Source organism: Pan troglodytes, chromosome 8 (assembly GCF_028858775.2).
Source record: "Pan troglodytes isolate AG18354 chromosome 8, NHGRI_mPanTro3-v2.0_pri, whole genome shotgun sequence".
Classification (NCBI taxonomy): Eukaryota; Metazoa; Chordata; class Mammalia; order Primates; family Hominidae; genus Pan; species Pan troglodytes.
Genome location: NC_072406.2, coordinates 103179486 through 103194292, shown reverse-complemented (window position 1 = coordinate 103194292; position 14807 = coordinate 103179486). Strand labels below are relative to the sequence as shown.

The 14807-nt window shown below is 41.1% G+C and overlaps 1 long non-coding RNA gene across 1 annotated transcript; it reads right to left on the bottom strand.

The window, feature by feature from the left end:
- Positions 1–12946: 12946 nt before the first annotated feature.
- Positions 12947–13916, bottom strand: LOC134807193 (uncharacterized). The gene is made up of 3 exons (XR_010146982.1): positions 13651–13916; positions 13412–13519; positions 12947–13128 (listed from the first exon to the last, which is right to left on the bottom strand). It is a non-coding gene; the product is annotated as an uncharacterized LOC134807193 (long non-coding RNA).
- Between the last annotated feature and the right edge of the window lie 891 nt (positions 13917–14807).

The window sequence follows — 14807 nt, the reverse complement described above, 5'->3', positions numbered from 1 at the left end:
TAGCTTGCTTTTTTTTCAGGCTGGAGAGTGGCACATATCCAATGTTTTATCTAGGGTTAGTTCCCAGGAATATCTCCTGTTCTCTGTTACAATGAAGTCCAAAGGGCCTTGATCATATTGACATTCCAGAGAGCATCATTCCGTTCCTCATATTGATTGAACTTAATAAGTGGGAAGTGGCAAGTAGTTTGGACACTGTAGTAAAAATACATGTATACCAGAGGGAGGGAGCTACATCCCAAGGAGATTCAGATACTCTCCACATTGGTCTAGTTTTTGGGTCCAACAGTCTGAGTCATGCTGAGAAATCCCATCCAAGGTAAAGGACAAGTTGTACTTTGCTTCTCCTACCACTAAGAACAGGCACAGCACTAAATAGGCTTCCTTGGATTCTGGAGGCAGCATATACCATACTTGGGACTAATTCTCAACACATTTATTGAGTGACTCAGAATGCTTCCAGCTTTCAGTGGGACCAGAGCAAGAGAATCTGCAGCAGATTCAGGCTGTGATGCAGTGAAAAGTGTTCTGTCATTCAGGACATATGACTCATCAGATCAGTAGTGCTAAAGATAGCTATGGCAGATACCAATTCTGTGTGGAGTCTCTGCCAAGGTTCAACAGAAGAGTCACATCACAGACCCAAGGGTTCTGGAGCAAGGCCATGCCATCTATGGCAGAGAGATAGTTACCATTTGCAAAGCAGCATCTGGTGTAGTTCTGGGCCTTAGCAGAGGTGAAGTACCTGAGCATGGGACATAAAATTACAGATCATGAGATGGGTATTATCAGATTCACCACTTCATGAGATCAGGCAATCCATTGTACAATAGAAACGGTATATTTAGACTTGGATCCAAGCAGACCCAAAAGGTACAAATAAGTTTACATGAATAGATTACACAGACCTTCATGTTACCTAGCTCTGTTGCACAGATTCCTCGACCTCAGTTCTCACCTATGACCTCATGGAGATTCCCCTGCAATCAACTGACAGAGGAAAGAAAAATCTCCAGCCTGGCATAGAGATGGATATCTGAGTAAGTACAGCTATCACATTTCAGAAATACTCAGAGGTAGTCCCAAAGGACAGTGCAAAAGGAAAATCCTCCCAGTCAGCAAGACTTTCAGCAGTGTAATTGGTCATTCAGTTTAAATAAAGCAAAAAACAGCTTGAGGTACAGACATACACAGAACCTAGAGAAGTGAAAAATGGCTTGGCTGGCTAGTAGGGATCCTGGGAAGAGAAAGATTGAAAGACCAGATAAAAGAAAGTTTGCGAAAGAGTCATGGAAATGGGAGCAACACACCTGTATCTTTGAAGAGGAGGCACTGAACAGGTAGGCAGGATGAGTTGTCCTATGGATCTAAGCCAGCATCTCCTCTCAGCCACCTCAGTACTTGGGCAATGGGCCCATGAGTGGCCATTGTTGTAGGGATGGTGCTATCAATGAGCCCAAGATTATGGCATTCCTCTTATTATGGTTCTTCCAGCCACTGGCATTCATGAATGCCCTTCCTGACAGCTGCAGAGACTGACACTGGGCACTTGCTATGGCACTATTATTGTAATGAAACCAGCTAGCCACAAGGTAGCATTTATTATTGATCACGTGATTACTATATTACTAGAAGGGGAGGTTTGGATCATAATCTTGCAAGACACAGTCTGGAACGCTGTAATCCCAGATGTTGAAATCATGAAAAATCAAAATCCCTGAAGTCTAAAATCCCTGATACCTAAAATTCTGAAGATCACAATCACAGAATAGTTGCATCATGTTAGAACTATTACCTTGTTGTTGTCTTTATTTGGAAATTAAGTACGGCTTAAGAAGATGTCTATGGGTGCCAAGTTAACAAGGGGCAGATTTGTGGGCTTCATTTTAGGTGTCAACTTGACTGGATTGGAAAATACACAGAAACCTGGTAAAGCATTATTTCGGGTGTTGCTGTTCAATCACCAGTATTGTTTCCACCAAGTTTGTGACCTGTATATGAATGCATGCAGTATGGACTTCCAAGTACCCAAAACAACACAGAAGCATGACACAGAATATTGGACAATTTAATAGGGAACGTTCATGTCGGTGACTCATAGAAAAAGTTCAGAGCAATGCCACGTAGAAAATGAATATGAATGTATTCTCCAAGAAGAGCCATATCCAAAAAGAAAAATAGCAGCTATTCATCATGATGCAAGATTTCAACATATAGTTGATGATCGTGAAAGTTAGCTAGGTCTTATGAATGATCGCCATGCAAATGCCCATAATCTATTCCTGTAATATACTTTTTCATATGTTAAATTTTCTTTTTATGTTGTTTCTTTTCTTTTTTAGCTTTTTTTCACTACTTTAAATTGTGAACATTATTTTTTACAATTTTTTATGCTATGTGTTTCATCTTCGCGTCATTTCTGATATGGGAGGTAGACATTGTGTAGAGATTTTTTGAGAGTTCTAATTTGTCTTATGCATTTATTACAAACTTGACCTCATAAAAGTTCATTATCACAACTTTGTGTGTGAGCATTATGTGTATACATAAAAACATTGAAACTTTCTCAATAAATTAAGGGACCTTCTTTTCGTACATCTGCATTTGTGAAAGATGAAATTTCTCGAAACCTCAGCTCTTTGGGTAACCCCATATGCAGTGGTGACCCATGGCGATTTTTGATTGATCTTGTCAAAAGACTTAGGTTGTTCATCACAGTACTTCAGATGACCACAATTATAAAGCTGAGTGCACACAATTACCAACCATAGTGACATTTGTTTATACATTTCCCTTTTTGACCTATTTCTTTACCATACAGTTTACCTACTCATACCTGTTATACCTGTGTGACTGTCATTAGCATACCTGAGTATTTATGCTTGCAAAAATATGTGTGTTATTATTGTCCATTTTATTGCTTAAAGTGGCCCATTAAATGTTCAGATGTGTTTTTATGTGTTTCTTAAATAAATCCCCTTTTAAAAATATAAATAAGTGTATTTTAAATAATTTTAAAAATTAGTTTTTCCAGACCTTTTGGAATTTCAACATTTGGGATTGTGGCGTTCAGGATTACGATTGGCTAGGATATGCTGGATCCCTTCACATCCAATGATTCATCCTCACCAGATTTGATATTTCTCTCTCTGGGTATGGGTTTGCCTTCGCTGCCTGTGGTGCCTCTTCCAGCACCTCCTGCTCCAGGTCTTATAGAATGCCTGCTTTATTGACATGAAATTTACATACTATATTGTATCAGACCAACAGACCTGTTTTACAGTGAAGAGGAGGTGATTTCTGGCATATAACTATGGAATTCATTTGTCCTACTATATACTAAATCACCTGGAAGAAGCCAGAATGATAGAATGGTGGAATGGTCAATTAAAGGCTCAGCTATGGCATCATATCAAGAAAAACATATCCTGCAGAAGTGGGCTGCATTCCTCTGGAATGCAGTATACACAATGAACCAACAGTTGACATACAATGTTGTATACCCAATAGCTAGAATACATGATTCTGGGAACCAAGAGGGTGGGAGTAGCATTGACCCCTCTCACCATAATTCTCAAGGACTCACTTGTGAATTTGTGCTTCCTATTCCTGCAGTCTTAGGTTGTGATCGGTTCTTTTTTATGAGCAGTAGGAGAAGGATGTTTCCACAAGGGCAATCAGTAAAAGTTCTATTGAATCTCAAACTACTATTAGCATCTAGTCATGTTTGATTTTTAAAGCCAATGGGCCAAAAGGTGGATTCAGGAATTATTAATTATTAATATAACTCTTTTCCCGGGTTATTATGAGGAGCTAAGATTAATGTTGTATAGTCAGAGCATCTGGAATCAGAGGTATTTCTTGGTGTTTCCATGCTCAGTGATAACCATAAATGGGCAATTGTAGGAATCATGATCCAACAAGGAAAAACTAACCATGGGCTCCAATCCCTCAGAGTGAAAGTCAGGTCACCCCACCAGACAAGCATCCTATACCTACTAAAGTGAAGCCAAAGGTGAGAAAAATATGGAAAGGATAGTAGAGGAAGAAGACGATAAATACCAAATATGGCCTAGGAGCAGTGGCTGCCACAGAGGCTCCAGCTTGTTCCATCAATCCTCCTGAATTGAGTATTTAATAGATTTTGAGACCACACACACAGCACCTTGAAGGCTCTCTGATGCACTAGATTTAAAACAGGGCAAGAATGGATCCAAGCAATGTGAAGGGACCAATGGATGTTGGTCCAGACTTGTTCCTTGCTTCATGTCCTCTTAGTCCATTTTTTACTCCGGTCATTGCTGCTACAACATGCAGGTATAACCTGGAAACACCATTCTCTGTCACTGTACTCGTTTCTGATGGCTGCTATAGCAAATTACCACAAAACATGGTAGCTTAAAACAACATAAAACTTTTCCCTTACAGTTCTGGGTGCCAGAAATTCAAACTAAGTCTTACAGGGCTAATCGAGGTGTTGGCACAGTCATGTTCCCTCTGGAGGCTCAAGGGGAGAATCTCCTTCCTTGCCTTTTCTGGTTCTTGACATACATTCCTTGGCTCATGACCCCTTCTTCCATCCTCAAAGCCAGTGGTGTAGCATCTTGTTTCTCTGAATCTGGTTTCATCACATGGCCTTCTTTTTCAATGTGTAGTCAAATACCCCTTTTATAAGGACATGTGGGATTGCACTTAGGGATCACCCAGACAATCAAGGACAATCTCTTCATTTCAAAGTGTTTAACTTAATCACATCTGAAAAGTCCATTATATATATACATATACATGTATATATATGTGTATATATATGTACATATATATATACATACATATATATATAAAGTAATATTCATAGGTTCCCAAAGTTAGGACCTGGATACCTTTGGGGGCCATGATTAAGCCTACCATAGCAACCATCATATGGGATGCCTAAGGGAACATGATCAGGCATTCTGGTGCACACAAAAAAATATGGAACTTTAGCCGGGCACAGTGGCCTACCCTGTAATCCCAGAACTTTGGAAGGCCAAGGTGAGTAGATCATTTCAGCTCAGCAGTTCAAGACCAGCCTGGGCAATATGACAAAACCTCATCTCTACTAAATATGCAAAAAAAAAAAAAAAAAAAAAAGCCAGGCGTGGTGGTGCGCACATGTGTTCCCATCACTCAGGAGGTTGAGGTGGGAGGATAGCTTGAGCCCAGGAAGTGGACGTTGCAGTGAGCTGAGACTGTGCCACTGCACCTCCCACCTGGGTGACAGAGTGAGACCCTATCCAAAAAAAAAAAAAAAAAAAAAAGGCAGTGGTTGGCAAGATGGCCAAACAGGAATAGCTCTAGTCTGCAGGTCCCAGCAAGATCAATGCAGAAGGCAGGTGATTTCTGCATTTCCAACTGAGGTATCCGGCTCATCTCACTGGGACTGGTTAGACAGTGGGTGCAGCCCACAGAGGGCAAGCTGAAGCAGGGTAGAGCGTTGCCTTGCCCAGGAAGCATAAGGGGTTGGGGAACTCCCTCCTCTAGCCAAGGGAAGCCATGAGGGACTAAGCTGTGAGGAATGGTGCATTCTGGCCCGGATACTACACTTCTCCCACAGTCTTTGCAACCCATATACCAGGAGATTCCCTTGGGTACCTATACCACCAGTGCCCTGGGTTTCAAGCACAAAAACTGGGCAGCCGTTTGGGCAGACACTGAGCTAGCTGCAGGAGTTTTTTTTTCACACCCCAGCAGCACCTGGAACCCCAGCGAGAAGGAACCGTTCACTCCCCTGGAAAGGGGTCTGAAGCCAGGGAGCCAAGTGGTCTAGCTCAGCAGATCCCACCCCAACGGAGACCAGTAAGCTAAGATCCACTGGTTTGAAATTCTCCCTGCCAGCACAGCATCTGAAGTCGACCTGGGATGCTTGAGCTTGGTTGGGGAAGGAGTGCCCACCATTAGTGAGGCTTGAGTAGGCAGGTTTCCTCTCACAGTGTAAACAAAGCTGTCTGGAAGTTTGAACTGGGCAGAGCCCACCACAGCTCAGCAAAGCCACTAAGGCCAGACTGCCTCTCTAGATTCCTCCTCTCTGAGAAGGGCATCTCTGAAAGAAAGGCAGCAGCCCTAGTCAGTGGCTTATAGATCAAACTCCCATCTCCCTGGGGCAGAGCACCTGGGGGAAGGGGTAGCTGTAAGCTCAGCTTTGGCGGAATTAAACGTTCCTGCCTGCTGGCTCTGAAGAGAGCAGCAGATCTCCCAGCATAGCACTTGAGCTCTGCTAAGGGACAGACTGCCTCCTCAAGTGGGTCCCTGACCCCTGGGCCTCCTGACTGGGAGACACCTCTCAGCAGGGGTTGACAGACATCTCATGCAGGAGAGCTCTGGCTGGCATCTGGTGAGTGCCCTTCTGGGATGAAGCTTCCAGAGAAAGGAGGAGGCAGCAATCTTTGCTCTTCTGCAGCCTCCGTTGGTGATACCCAGACAAACAGGGTCTGGAGTGGACCTCCAGCAAACTCCAGCAGACCTGCAGCAGAGGGGCCTGACTGTTAGAAGGAAAACTAACAAACGGAAAAGAATAGCATCAACATCAATAAAAAGGATGTCCACACAAAAACCCCATTTGAAGGTCACCAACATCAAAGACCAAAGGTAGATAAATCCACAAAAATGAGGGAAAATCAGTGCAAAAAGGCTGAAAATTCCAAAAACCAGAACACCTCTTCTCCTTCAAAGGATCACAACTCCTTGCCAGCAAGGGAACAAAACTGGATGGAGAATGAGTTTGATGAATTGACAGAAGTAAGCTTCAGAAAGTGGGCAATAACAAACTCTTCCGAGCTAAAGGAGCATGTTCTAACCCAATGCAAGGAAGCTGAGAACCTTGATAAAAGGTTAGAAGAATTGTTAACTAGACTAACCAGTTTAGAGAAGAACATAAATGACCTGATGGAGCTGAAAAACACAGCACAAGAACTTCCTGAAGCATACACAAGTATCAATAGCTGAATTGATCAAGTGGAAGAAAGGATATCAGAGATTGAAGATCAACATAATGAAATAAAGCATGAAGACAAGATAGAGAAAAAAGAGTGAAAGGGAACAAAGAAAGCCTCCAAGAAATATGGGACTATGTGAAAAGACCAAATCTACATTTGAATGGTGTACCTGAAAGTGACGAGGAGAATGGAACCAAGTGGGAAAACACTCTTCAGGATATTATCCAGGAGAACTTTCCCAACCTAGCAAGACAGGCCAACATTCAAATTCAGGAAATACAGAGAACACCACAAAGACACTCTGCAAGAAGAGCAACCCCAAGACATATAATCTTCAGATTCACTAAGGTTGAAATGAAGGAAAAAATGTTAAGGGCAGCCAGAGAGAAAGGTCGGGTTACCCACAAAGGGTAGCCCATCAGACTAACAGCAGATCTCTCTGCAGAAACTCTACAAGCCAGAAGAGAGTGAGGGCCAATATTCAACATTCTTGAAAAGAATTTTCAACCCAGAATTTCATATCCAGCCCAACTACACTTCATAAACGAAGGAGAAATAAAATTCTTTACAGACAAGCAAACGCTGAGGGATTTTTTCACCACCAGGCCTGCCTTACAAGAGCTCCTGAAGGAAGCATTAAATATGGAAAGGAAAACCTATTACTAGCCACTGCAAAAACATACCAAATTGTAAAGACCATCAACACTGTGAATAAACCGCATCAATTAATGGGCAAAATAACCAGCTAGCATCATAATGAAAGGATCAAATTCACACATAACATTAACCTTAAATGTAAACGGGCTAAATGCCCCCAATTAAAAGACACAGACTGGCAAATTGGATAGAGTCAAGACTCTTCGGTGTGCTGTATTCAGGAGACCCATCTCACGTGCAAAGACACACATACACTCAAAATACAGAGAAGAAGGAATATTTACCAAGCAAATGCAAAGAAAAAAAAAAAACAAAACAAAACAAGGGGTTGCAATCCTAGTCTCTGATAAAACAGGCTTTAAACCAACAAAGATCAAAAAATACAACAAAGGGCATTACAATGCAACAAGAAGAGCTAACTATCCTAAATATATATGCACCCAATACAGGAGCATCTGGATTCATAAGGCAAGTTCTTAGAGACCTACAAAGGGACTTAGACTCCCACACAATAATATTGGGAGACTTCAACACCCCACTGTCAATATTTGACAGATCAACAAGACAGAAAATTAACAAGGATATTCAAGACTTGAACTCAGCTCTAGACCAAGCAGACCTAACAGACATCTACAGAGCTCTCCACCCCAAATCAACAGAATATACATTCTTCTCAGCACCACATCACACTTATTCTAAAATTGACCACATAATTGGAAGTAAAACACGCCTCAGCAAATGCAAAAGAATGGAAATAATAACAGTCTCTCAGACCACAGTGTAATCCAATTAGAACTCAGGATTAAGAAACCCAGTCAAAACTGCACAACTACATGGATACTGAACAACCTGCTCCTGAATGACTACTAGGTAAATAACGAAATTAAGGCAGAAATAAATTAGTTTTTTGAAACCAATGAGAACAAAGACACAATGTACCAGAATCTCTGGGACACAGCTAAAGCAGTGTTTAGAGGGAAATTTGTAGCACTAAATGCCCACAGGAGAAAGTGGGAAAGATCTAAAATCGACACTCTAACATCACAATTAAAAGAACTAGATAAGCAAGAGCAAATAAATTCAAAAGCTGGCAGGAGACAAGAAATAACTAAAATCAGAGCAGAACTGAAGGAAACAGAGACACAAAAAACACTTCAAAAATTCAATGAATCCAGGAGCTGGTTTTTTGAAAAGATTAACAAAATAGACCACTAGCCAGACTAATAAGAAAAAAGAGAAGAATCAAATAGACACAATTAAAAATGATAAAGAGGGTATTACTACTGATCCAACAGAAATACAAATTACCATCAGAGAATACTATAAACGCCTCTATGCAAATAAGCTAGAAAATCTAGAAGAAATGGATAAATTTCTAGATACATACACCCTCCTAAGACTAAACCAGAAAGAAGTGGGATCCCTGAATAGACCAATAAAAAGTTCTGAAATTGAGGCAGTAATTAATAGCCTACCAACCAAAAAAAGCCCAGGACCAGAGGGATTCACACCCGACTTCTACCAGCAGTACAAAGAGGAGCCGGTATCATTCCTTCTGAAACTATTCCAAATGATAGAAAAAGAAGGACTCCTCCCTAATTCATTTTATGAGGCCAGCATCATGATACCAAAACCTGGCAGAGACACACACAAAAAAGAACATTTCAGGCCAATATCCCTGATGAACATTGATGCAAAAATCCTCCATAAAATACTGGCAAACTGAATCCAGCAGCAAATCAAAAAGCTTATCCACCATAATCAAGTTGGCTTCATTCCTAGGATGCAAGGCTGGTTAAACATATGCAAATCAATAAACATAATCCATCACATAAACAGAACCAATGACAAAAACCACATGATTATTTCAATAGATGCAGAAAAGGCCTTCAATAAAATTAATCCCCCCTTCATGCTAACAACTCTCAATAAACTAAGTTTTGATGGAACGTACCTCAAAATAGTAAGAGCTATTTATGACAAACCCACAGGCAATATCATACTTAATGGGCAAAAGCTGGAAGCATTCCCTTTGAAAACCAGCACAAGACAAGGATACCCTCTCTCACCACTCCTATTCAACACAGTGTTGGAAGTTCTGGCCAGGGCAATTAGGCAAGAGAAAGAAATAAAGTGTATTCCAATAGGAAGAGAGGAAGTCAAATTGTCTCTGTTTGCAGATGACATGATTGTATATTTAGAAAACCCTGTCATCTCAGCCCAAAATCTTCTTAAACTGATAAGCAACTTCAGCAAAGTCTTCGGATATAAAATCAATGTGCAAAAATCACATGCATTCCTATACACCAATAATAGACAAACAGAGAGTCAAATTATGAGTAAACTCCCATTCACAATTGCTACAAGAGAATAAAATACCTAAGAGTACAACTTATAGGGGATGTGAAGAATGTCTTCAAGGAGAACTACAAACCACTGCTCAAGGAAATAAGAGAGGACACAAATAAACGGAAAAATATTCCATGTTCATGGATAGGAAGAATCAACATTGTAAAAATGGCCATACTTCCCAAAGTAATTTATAGATTCAATGCTATCCCCATTAAGCTATCATTGACTTTCTTCACAGAATTGGAATAAGCTACTTTAAATTTCATATGGAACCAAAAAAGAGCCTGTATAGCCAAGACAATCCTAAGCAAAAAGAACAAAGCTGGAGACATCATGCTACCTGACTTTAAACTCTACTACAAGGCTACAGTAACCAAAACAGCATGGTACTGGTACTAAAACAGATATATAGACCAATGGAATAGAACACAGGCCTCAGAAATAATGCCACACATCTACTACCATCTGATCTTTGACAAACCTGACAAAAACTAGCAATGGGGAAAGCATTCCCTATTTAATAAATGGTGTTGGGAAAACTGGCTAGCCATAGGCAGAAAACTGAAACTGGACTCCTTTCTTACACCTTATACAAAAATTAACTTGAGATGGATTAAAGGCTTAAACATAACACCTAAAACCATAAAAAACCCTAGAAGAAAACCTAGGCAATACCATTCAGGACATAGGCATGGAAAAAGACTTCATGACTAAAATGCCAAGAGCAATGGCAACAAAAGCCAAAATTGATAAATGGGATCTAATTAAACTAAAGAGCTTCTGCACAGCAGAAGAAACTATCATTAGACTGAATAGGCAACCTACAGAATGGAAGAAAATTTTTGCAATGTATCCCCATCTGACAAAAGGCTAATATCCAGAATCTACAAGGAACTTAAACAAATCTACAAGAAGAAAACAAACAACCTCATCAAAAAGTGGGCGAAGGATATGAACAGGCACTTCTCAAAAGAAGACATTTATGCAGCCAACAAACATATGAATAAAAGCTTATCACTGGTCATTAGAGAAATGCAAATCAAAACCACAATAAGATACCATCTCACACCAGTTAGAATGGCTATCATTAAAAAGTCAGGAAACAACAGATGCTGGAGATGATGTGGAGAATTAGGAACGCTTTTACACTGTTGGTAGGAGTGTAAATTAGTTCAACTATTGTGGAAAACAGTGTGGCTATTCCTCAAGGATCTAGAACCAGAAATACCATTTGACCCAGCAATCCTATTACTGGGTATATACCCAAAGGATTATAAATCATTCTACTATAAAGACACGTGCACATGTATGTTTATTGCAGCATTATTCACAATAGCAAAGACGTGGAACCAACTCAAATGCCCATCAGTGATAGACTGGATAAAGAAAATGTGGCACATATACACCATGGAATACTATGCATCTGTAAAAAAGGATGAATTCATGTCCTTTGAGGGACATGGATGAAGCTGGAAACCATCATTCTGAGCATACTAACACAGGAACAGAAAACCAAACACCACATGTTCTCACTCATAAGTGGGAGTTGAACAATGAGAACACATGGACACAGGGAGGAGAACATCACACACTGGGGCCAGTCAGGGGGTTGGGGGCTAGGGGAGGGATAGCATTAGGACAAATACCTAATGTAGATGACAGGTTGACGGGTGCAGCAAACCACCATGGCATGTGTATACCTATGTAACAAACCTGCATGTTCTGCACATGTATCCCAGAACTTAAAGTATAATGAAAAGAAAAGGAAAAAGAAAAGAAAAGAAATCTGGAGGTTTGAGAGAATTAATACCCCAGTGAACAATCCTTGACCAAGGGGAATAAAAGCTCATGGCTAGTCCTTTGTACCATGTCTCACTCAGACAGTTCCGACATACTTTCTACCTAGCTCCTCAGAGTTTACCCAGCAAGACCGGGGACCAGTTGCCCAAAGTGGTAACCAGCCCAATAAAGCAGCAAATTTTATCTCTATATAACATCTCCATATTGATAATTCTCAAGCGTCTCTCAAGCATGGACTGTTCCCCTAAATTTCAAACTTCTATAATTATACTACTTCCTCAACATGCTTTCCTGGAGATCTAATAGACATCGCAGGCTCAACATGTCCAAAAACAAACCCTGATTCCTTCTCTTCCAAAACATGTCTCTCCCAAAACCTTCCCCACTTCAGTGCATGGCAGCTTCATCTCCCCAATTGCTCAGTGAAAAATGTTGGTTCATTCTTGACTCTTCTCATTTTCTCATATCCCACCACTTTTCCATCAGAAAATCTTGGTTGGTGTTACCTCCAAAACATACCCATTCTGTGTTCACCTTTTACACTTCCGCTTTACCAAGCCGCAATAATCCTGACCTGTGTTATTGTTTTAGCCTTCTAGTGGTCTCTGTGATTCCACCCTAGCTGCTTTGCCATCTGTTCTCAACATAGCAGCCAAAAGATCCTTTTTAAACCTAAATAAATGTGTCACTTAAATAAAAAATTGTCACTCCTCTATTCAAGCTCTCCAGGATCTCTCATCTCATTCAGAATAATCCAAAGTATTATCAATGATCAAAGAAGTCCTACATGGCCGGGCATGGTGGCTTAAGCTTATAATCCCAGCACTTTGGGAGGCCGAGGCAGGCAGATCACTTGAGGTCAGGAGTTCGAGACCAGCCTGACCAACATGGTGAAACCCCCTGTCAACTAAAAATACAAAAATTAGCCAGGCGTGGTGGCTAATGCCTGAATTCCCAGCTACTTGGGAGGCCGAGGCAGGAGAATTGCTTGAACCCAGGAGGCGGAGGTTGCAGTGAGCCAAGACCAAGTCATTGTACTCTAGCCTGGGCGACAACAGTGAAACTCCGTCTCAAAAAAAAAAAAAAAAGTCCTACATGAGGGTCAGGCTGGATCATGCCCATAATCCCTGCACTTTGGGAGACAAGAAGAGACTATCCCTTGAACCCAGGAGCTTGAAGCCAGCCTGGGTAACATAGTAAGACTGTTTCTACAAAAAATACAAAAGTTACCTGGGCATGGTGGTGCACATCTGAAATCCCAGCTACTCGGGAGGCTGAGGTGGGGGAATCGCTTGAGCCCAGGAGATCAAGGCTGCAGTGAGGAAAGGTTGTGCCATTGCACTCCGGTCTGGGGAAGAGAACGAGACCCTGTTTCTAAAAATAAACCAATAAATAAAAATTCCAACAGGATCTGGCCCTCACTACTTTTCTTCTCTCTCTTCACTGCAGCCACATTGACTCTCCACTATTCCTCAAATATGCTAAGCATGCTTTTGCCTCAGGGACTTTTCATAAGCAGTTCCCTCTGGCTGGAAGGCATTTTCTGCAGATATGTACATGGATCCCTCTTCCTTCAGGCCTGTGTTGAGCTGTTACCTCATCACCCTGTGTAACACAGAGCCACTCCTTACCTTGTTTTGTTTTCCTTTATGGCGCTTACCGCCATGCAGTATTTGCTTGTTTATATGTGTATTGTTTAGCTTCTCTTACTGTAGAATTTTTCTCTTCCGTGAGGAGTTCTGTAAGAGAAAAGGCTTAGTTTTGTTTACTGTTCTGTCCCTAGAACAATACTGGACACATTGTTAACATTCAACATCTGAATGAAGGACATGTTAGGTATTACTATACTCCTCACTTGTAGAGAAGATACCTAAGGTGGCAGGAGATGAGACTTGGGTCTTTTAACTCTTCATTCAGTCATTTCCCTGGCACCCCCTGGGAACTTGGCTGCTGTTGTTGAGGCAGGAGCTCCAAATGAAGTGGGAACATTCAGGCCCAGGTTTTCCCAGACCTCATGGGTCCTAGCTCTCATTGTTAGAGCTGGAAACTGCATGTCTCTGTGGTTAGACTATGGCTGTGTCTCCTGCACAGGAAGTCAGTTAACCATAGACATACTCAGAAAACAAACTGACAATCTATTTCTTCCCAGGCTCATTTCAGAGCAGCTCAATTCTTTTACCAGTAGGCAAAGGAAAGAGTGAGCTTTTGAAAGCTCTTTTCAGTAGACCTGGTCAAAATCTTAAGCTACTAGTCAAATAGCATGAAATTCTGAAAATCAGAATTTAGTATAAAATCCAATATAAACTGAGGGCATTTAACAAAATTTAGTGGAGAGCTTTAGTTCTACTAGTCATTTTCTCTTTAAAGTGTTAGTCAAAAAGAAATACCTGAAAAAAATGCTATGGATATGAAAAAAGTTTTGAGAAGTTTGACTCTTAAATTCTCAATGTCTTAATTTTTTTTTCTTTCCCGAAAACAGACATGTTTTGTTTTGTCTGCATATTAAAAATGACTTTTTAGGCTGGGTGCAGTGGCCCACCTCTGTAATCCCAGCACTTTGGGAGGCCAAGGTGAGAGGATCACTTGAGCCCAGGAGTTTGAGACCAGTCTGGGTAATATAATGAGACCTTGTCTCTACAAGAAATTTAAAAATTAGCCAAGCAAGGTGGGGTGCACCTGTAGTCCCAGCTACTCAGGAGGCTGAGGTGGGAGGATCACTTGAACCCAGGATGCGGAGGCTGCAGCAAGCTGAGATTGTGCCACTTCTCTCCAGCCTGGGCAACAAAGAAAAATCCTGTCTGAAAAAAAAAAAAAATTCACATGACTAGAAATCAGGTAACTATTACCTAAAAGTGGTTATCTATTGCTGCATAACACACCATCCTTAAACTTGGTCATGTAAAATAAGGACTTACTCTTCTTGTGATCTGTGGATTGGCTGGAAAGTTCCTCTGCTTGTTGCCCTTGGACCTCACTCATGCAGTTGTAATCAGCAGAGAACTGGCTGTGCTTAGGATAGGGGTAGAA